Source organism: Giraffa tippelskirchi, chromosome 1, assembly GCF_054371585.1.
Source record: "Giraffa tippelskirchi isolate mGirTip1 chromosome 1, T2T-mGirTip1v1.2.pri, whole genome shotgun sequence".
NCBI lineage: Eukaryota > Metazoa > Chordata > Mammalia > Artiodactyla > Giraffidae > Giraffa > Giraffa tippelskirchi.
In genome coordinates, this window is record NC_137275.1 from 59,946,502 (window position 1) to 59,953,708 (window position 7,207).

General features: G+C 36.7%; 1 long non-coding RNA gene across 1 annotated transcript in view; it reads left to right on the forward strand.

Annotated features, from left to right (window-relative positions):
* The window catches only part of LOC145521185 (uncharacterized), a 140,086-nt gene extending 133,722 nt beyond the window's left edge, over positions 1-6,364 (forward strand). Inside the window, exon 8 of the long non-coding RNA XR_014065218.1 lies at positions 5,338-6,364. This is a non-coding gene — a long non-coding RNA (uncharacterized LOC145521185). The remainder of the gene's footprint in view (positions 1-5,337) is intronic.
* The last annotated feature ends 843 nt before the right edge of the window (positions 6,365-7,207 follow it).

The following is a 7,207-nucleotide window of genomic DNA, read 5'->3' on the forward strand; positions in this document are numbered from 1 at the left end:
GTAAAGGAAATCAGTCCTGAATATTCATTAGAAGGACTGATGCTGAAGCTGAAACTCCAATACTTTGGCCACATGATATGAAGAACTGACCAACTGGAAAAGACCCTGATGCTGGGAAAGATTGACGGTGGGAGTAGGGGCTATCAGAGGATGAAATGGTTGGATGGCATCACCGATGCAATGGACTTGAGTTTGAGTATGCTCTGTGATTTCGTGACGGGTAGGGAAGACTGTCGTGCTGCAGTCTATTCGGTTGCAAAGAGTCGGACACGACAGAGTGACTGAACTGAGCTGCATAGCATCATAAATGTGATAAACTATCTCTTGGAGAGCAATGACATCAAACCTGGCAATCCTAAAAGAAATCAACCCTGAATATTATTGGAAGGATTGATACTGATGCTGAAGCTCCAGTACTTGACCACCTGATGCAAAGAGCTGACTCATTAGACTAGATCCTGATGCTGGGAAAGAATGAGGGCTGGAGTAGAAATGGGTGACAGAGGATGAGATGCTTTGATGCCATCATCTGCTCAACGGACATGGGTTTGATCAAATTCCAGGAGATAGTGAAGAACAGGGAAGCCTGGCATGCTGCAGTCCTTGGGTTCACAGTCAGACAAGACTTAGCAACTGAACAACAACAATGTCATAAGCTAAGGCCAATACACACAAAGAGACTAATAAAGTTACTAGAATCCCGCCATTCAAAGAGTGGTCCACAGACTGTCTTTGTGACTATTACTTGGATGTTATGAGAAATGCAGAATTCCAGGCATCAGCTCAAGATCTGCTGTTAAGAATCTACATATCGACAGAATCCCCAGGTGATTCACAAGTTTATTAGAATTTGAGAGTCACTGGCCAGATCCTTATGGCACAAAGCAAAGAGGAACTAAAGAGCCTCTTGATGAAAGTAAAAGAGGAGAGTGAAAAATCTGGCTTAAAACTCAACATTCAAAAAAGGAAAAACATGGTATCCAGTCCCATCACTTCATGGCAAATAGATGGGGAAATAATGGAAACAACGACAGACTTTATTTTCTTGGGCTGCAAAGTCACTGCAGATGATGATGTAACCATGAAATTAAAAGATGCTAGCTCCTTAGAAGTAAAGCTATGACCAACCTAGACGGCATATTGAAAAGCAGAGACATTGCTTTCCTGACAAAGGTCCATCTAGTCAAAGATATGGTTTTCTAGTAGTCATGTATGGTTGTGACAGTTGGACCATAGAGAAGGCTGAACGCAGAAGAACTGATGCTTTTAAGCTGTGGTGTTGGAGAAGACTCTGGAGAGTTCCCTGGACTGAAAAGAGTTAAACCAGTCAATCCTAGAGGAAATCAGTCTTGAATTTTCATTGTAAGGGCTGATGCTGAAGCTGAAGCTCCAACATTTTGGCCACCTGATGCAAAGAACTGACTCATTGGAAAAGACCCTGATGCTGGGAAAGATTGAAGGCAGGAGGAGAAGGGGATGACAGAGGATGAGATGGTTGGATGGCATCACTGACTCAATGGATATGAGCTTGATCAAGTTCCAGGATTTGGTGATGGACAGGGAAGCCTGGCGTGCTGCAGACTATGGGGTCGAAATGAGTTGGACACGACTAAGCAACTGAACTGAACTGGTCTAGTGTTTGGCATTCAAATTTAGAGGTCCTTTGTTTCTTTTTGACTGTAAGACACTTTGTAATGAGTCTTCATGAAAATTTCATTTTTTAGTACATCTCCTCTTCAAGATAGCCTTAATATTTATATACAAATTATTGGCTCCTGTTAATATGATCAACCTCAGTTGATTTCTGTTATATTGAATCTGAAGCTGGCAAATCACTTTATATCTTGCTTTTTATTTTGTTTAAAAAGATAGATGTTGAAAACTTTTTATATGAAACAAGTTGTAAACTCTCTAAGTCATTTGACTTTTTAAAATAACTTTTATTCTCTAAAAAGTCAATTCAAATAATTCATCCTCTGTTTTATGATGTAGCTAAATTTCATCAACTTCTCAAATATAATAATGTTTATTTTTCTGATGATAAAAGTACTGTATGTTGACCCCAAAGAATTTGGAAGACAGAAAAATGTATAAGGCAGGAAATAAAAATTATGCATTTTCCCAGGCATATTTCATTTTTTGTTGTTCATTTACACATAATATTTTAAACTAATATTTTAACTTCATATTCAGTTCAGGTCAGTTCTGTCACTCAGTCGTGTCCAACTCTTTGAGACCCCATGAACTGCAGCATGCCAGGTCTCCCTGTCCATCACCAATTCCCAGAATTAAAAACTGCTAATTTTCTATATCACAAGCACCAAGACAAATGAAATATAGAAGATATTTATTATATAAAATATTAGTGAAACAGATAATGGCAGAGATTAACATTCTCCATCCGTCTTTTATATTTAGAATGATACATGTAAGTAATATTCCTCAGTTTGAACTAAGCCTAGTTTAAATTTTACTTCATAAAATTAGTTATTATCTATACTTTTCTACAAAATTTATTCACACAGAAGTCTTTTTTCATATAATGATATGGGAAATCATGTCCTGGATGTAAGTACACCATATGTTTACACACACACATTCACACAGACACAATCATATGTACTTTTGTAGGCAAAATAAAGACATCAGTAATTATTGCTAATTGAATAAATTGCAAATTATTTTTGTCTTCTTTATTTTTTCAATCTTTTCCAAGCTGAACATAAATGACTATTATGTATAGAAATAAACAGTTGAATTATCTTGTTTTAATTTCATCTTTATTTACATAGAAGGGAAAATCTCATACATAGATGTAAATATTATTCAGAAAGTGTTTCTTTTTCCTTTTGTACATGTAGAAATATTTTATTATAAAAAATAACATAAAGAGAATTTCCTGTGTTTTTAAACCAGTATGCACATAATAAAAGGTTTTCCTGAATTAAAAGTCAAATGTGTAAGAAAAATAAAAATCAATTCAAACAGAAACATTAATTATATGTCTTTTAAAATGTTCATTATGTAATATGATATGACCATATTTGTACTAGTTGTATAAAGAACCCACCTGCCAATGCAGGAGAAATAAGAGATGTAGGTTTGATCCTTGGGTCAGGAAGATCCCCTGGAGGAGGTCACAGCAATTCACTCCAATGTTCTTGCCTGGAAAATCCCATGGACAGAGGAACCGGGCCAGCTACAGTTCATTGGGTCAGAAAGAGTCAGACATGACTGAAGCAACTTAGCACACATGCACAAATGTATATTTATACTTAAAACAGCAATAAGATAATACATGGATTTTTGTTTTATAAGTGGAATTTTATGTAAATCTTATTTTCTTGAAATAAATTGTGTTAATATTTCTACTGCAGAACATCTTCAAAGTAAGTTTATATAATTTATTATTGTTAAGTTTAGTATAAAGTATTATTAGAATCCTACAAATTTCCTCCTCACATTTTCAAGATACATATTTTCATATCTATCTTAAATCTCTCTATCCAAGTCTCTACCTACCTAGCCATCTATTTCCATACACATATATATGGTATTTGTGAAAGTAGATCAGTTCAGCCTCTCAGTCGTGTCTGACTACTTGTGACCCCATGGACTGCAGCACACCAGGCTTCCCTGTCCATCACCAACCCCCAGAGCTTACTCAAACTAATGTCCATCCAGTCGGTGATGCCATCAAACCATCTCATCCTCTGTCATCCCCTTCACCTCCTGCCTTCAATCTTTCCCAGCATCAGATATTTTCCAATGACTCAGTTCTTCATATCATGTGGCTAAAGTATTGGAGCTTCAGCTTCAGCATCAGTCCTTGCAGTGAATATTCAGGACTGATTTCCTTTAGGACTGACTGGTTTGATCTCCTTGCAGTCCAAGGGACTCTCAAGAGTCTTCTACAACACCACAGTTCAAAAGCATCAATTCTTTGGTGCTCAGCTTTCTTTATAGTCCAACTCTCACATCTATACATGACTACTGGAAAAACCATAGCTTTGACTAGACGGACTCTGTCAGCAAAGTAATGTCTGTGCTTTTTAATATGCTGTCTAGGGTGGTCATAGCTTTTCTTCTAAGGAGCAATCATCTTTTAATTTCATGGCTGCAGTCACCATCTTCAGTGATTTTGGAGCCCAAGAAAACAAAGTCTGTATCTGTTTCCATTGTTTCTCCATCTATTTGCCATGGAGTGATGGAACCTGATGACATGATCTGAGTATTTTGAATGTTGAGTTTTAAGCCAGCTTTTTCACTCTCCTCTTTCACTTTCATCAAGAGGCTCTTTAGTTCCTCTTCACTTTCTGCCATAAGGGTGTTGTCATCTGCATATCTGAGGTTATTGATATATCTCCTGGCAATCTTGACTCCAGCTTGTGCTTCATCCAGTCCGACATTTCACATGATGTACTCTGCATATAAGTTAAATAAGCAGGGAGACAATATACAGCCTTGACGTACTCATTTCCCAGTTTGGAACCAGTCTCTTGTTCCGTGTCAGGTTCTAAGAATTCATGGAATTCTCCAGACCAGAATACTGGAGTGGGTAGCTTTTCCCTTCCCCCTGGTATCTTTCCAACCCAAGGATTGAACCCAGGTCTCCCGCATTGCAGGCAAATTCTTTACCGGCTGCACCACAAGGGAAGCCCTTATGAAGGTAATTAAATGCTAAACCAGAAGTGGGAGATCAGGAGAGTTAGAGGTCCTAACTCACTAAACTGCTAAACTCTGTTGTTGTTGAGATTGTTGGGAGTGATAGTCACTAAGTCGTGTTCAACTCTTTGTGATCCCATGGCTGTAGTCTGTCAGGCTCCTCTGTTCATGAAATTGTCCAGGCAATAATACTGGAGTGGGTAGCCATTCCTTTCTCCAGGGGATCTTCCTAACTCAGGGATTGAAACAGGGTCTCCTGTATTTCAGGCAGATTCTTTTCCACCTGAGCCACCAGGGAAGCCTACAAGTATTTAAGGGATATAAGAGAGATTGTTGTATGTGTTGAGGAAGTCAAGTCTCTTTCCAAATTTTAGCTCTCTTATTTGAAAAAGAAAATGAAATTAGGATACTCTCATTTCTACATCAGTCAATGAAGATATTACTATTCTACTTATCATGCATTGTGAGAATTACAGTTAAATAATGAAGTACTTAGCAAAATGCTTGACAGATAGAAATTGTCCCAATTTTATCTAAGATCATTTCCAATTCCAAAAATTCAGTGGTAAAGTTTGTCTTCTTTTTGTTTTTTTTTTTTGGTCTGCGTTTTTAGTAGGAATAAAGTACATTTCTGCAAATTATTAATTTGTGCTCTCTCCCTTCCTCTTTCAGGTCACTTAATATACAACACTTAATCCAGCTGTTAACCATTTTAACCTGAGGAGTTGTTGAAAACAAATCCTCTTTAGGAGGCTTTCTAAAGTCCACCGGTGATTTCAAAATAGCTTGAAAATCAATCAGATTAACTGAAACATTTTCTGCTCAGGCATTATTAGAAAACTGATGTCTGTATAATGCTTCTTTGACATTGTGGACCTCTATCATCTCAGCTGTACAAAATGAGTACTGAAAATTAATACTTGATGGCAGGTTTTTCCCAAAGTGTGTTTTTCCCTGGAAATTCACATTTCTAATTAGTGTTAGGTTAGTATTAGCAGTGACTTTTTCTTTGAAAATTTTTAGGTCATCTTTTTAGGGTCTCTCTCTCTGTACATACATAAGCACAATACTTTAAGGAAAAAAAAGAAAAACTTCAAAGTAACAAAAATGTATGTCAGTCCTTTATCGTCAATAATTGTAGGAGTGAATAATAATTGGAAATTTAACATATGGGTAAAATTATGCCACATTGGGCACATTTAGAAGACTTGAGTCATAGCTCAATCTGATAGTAATTACTTATGAAATTTGACAAACCATCCAAAGTCTGGGGACCACAGTTTCTTCATTGAATAATCAATGATTTGGCTTTTATTACCTTCATAGAACTAAAGTAGATTTCTGAGATTTGTGGCTATTTCTATAATGAATTGGGTGGACTTTTTATCAAGCAGGTATTATATTCATCTCATTCATGCCTATATTAACCAATACCTGAGAATCCATCATTAAAAGTAGGCTTCCAATAAATGTTAATATATAAATGATGCAATTTTTCTTGCACTAGTTTGATTCAGTTTTGAGTAGAAATTTTCTGAAATTAAGAGACAGAAAAATCTACAGGCATATATCATTTTTTTTTCATATTAGGGAGTCATCATGAATCAAGGCATATCTCATTTTATTGCATTTTGTTCCACTGTACTTTGTAAACATTGCAATTTTTGCAAATTAAATAAAGCAAGCCTGCATAAACGAAGCCTTTTTCTGACAATATTTGCTCATTTGTATCTCTGTACCATGTTCTGATACTTCATGTAATACTTCAAACTTTTCCATCATTATTATATTTGTCAGTGATCTTTGATATTACTATTGTGACTTTTGGGACAACATCTATTAATAAGATGACACACTTAGTCGATAAATATTGTGTATTTTCTGACTTACTCCATCAGACTGCCTTTCTGTGTTTTTCTTCATCTCTTTGAACCTTCCTTATTCAATAAGACACAAGAACATTAAAAATTAGGCCAATTAATAACCCTGTCATGGCCTCTAAGTATACAAGTCAAAAGAAGAGTTGCACATCTCTCACTTTAATTTTAATCTAGAAATTATTAAGCTTAGTGAGGAAGGCATGTTGAAAGCAGATATAGGCCAAAAGTAAGCCTCTTGTTCCAGCCAGTGTGCCAAGTTGTAAATGCAAAGAAAAAGTTCTTGATGGAAATTAAAACTGCTGCTCCATTGAACACATGAATGGTTTAAAAAAAGAAAAGTGAGACAGTCTTATTCTTATCAAGAAAGTTTTACTTGTCTGGATAAAACATCAAACCAGGGATAAAACATTCCCTTAAGCCAAAGCCTAGTCCAGAGGAAGGCCCTCATGCTTGTTCTCAGTCACTTCAGTCTTGTCTGACTCTTTGCGACCCTATGGACTCTAACCCACGAAGTTCTTCTGTCCGTTGGATTCTCCAGGCAGGAAAACAAATGGATTGCCATGACCTCCTCTAGGGGATCTTCCTGACTGAGGGATCAAACCCACCTCTCCTGTGTCTACAGCACTGGCAGGCAGATTCTTTACCACTGAGCCACCTGAGAA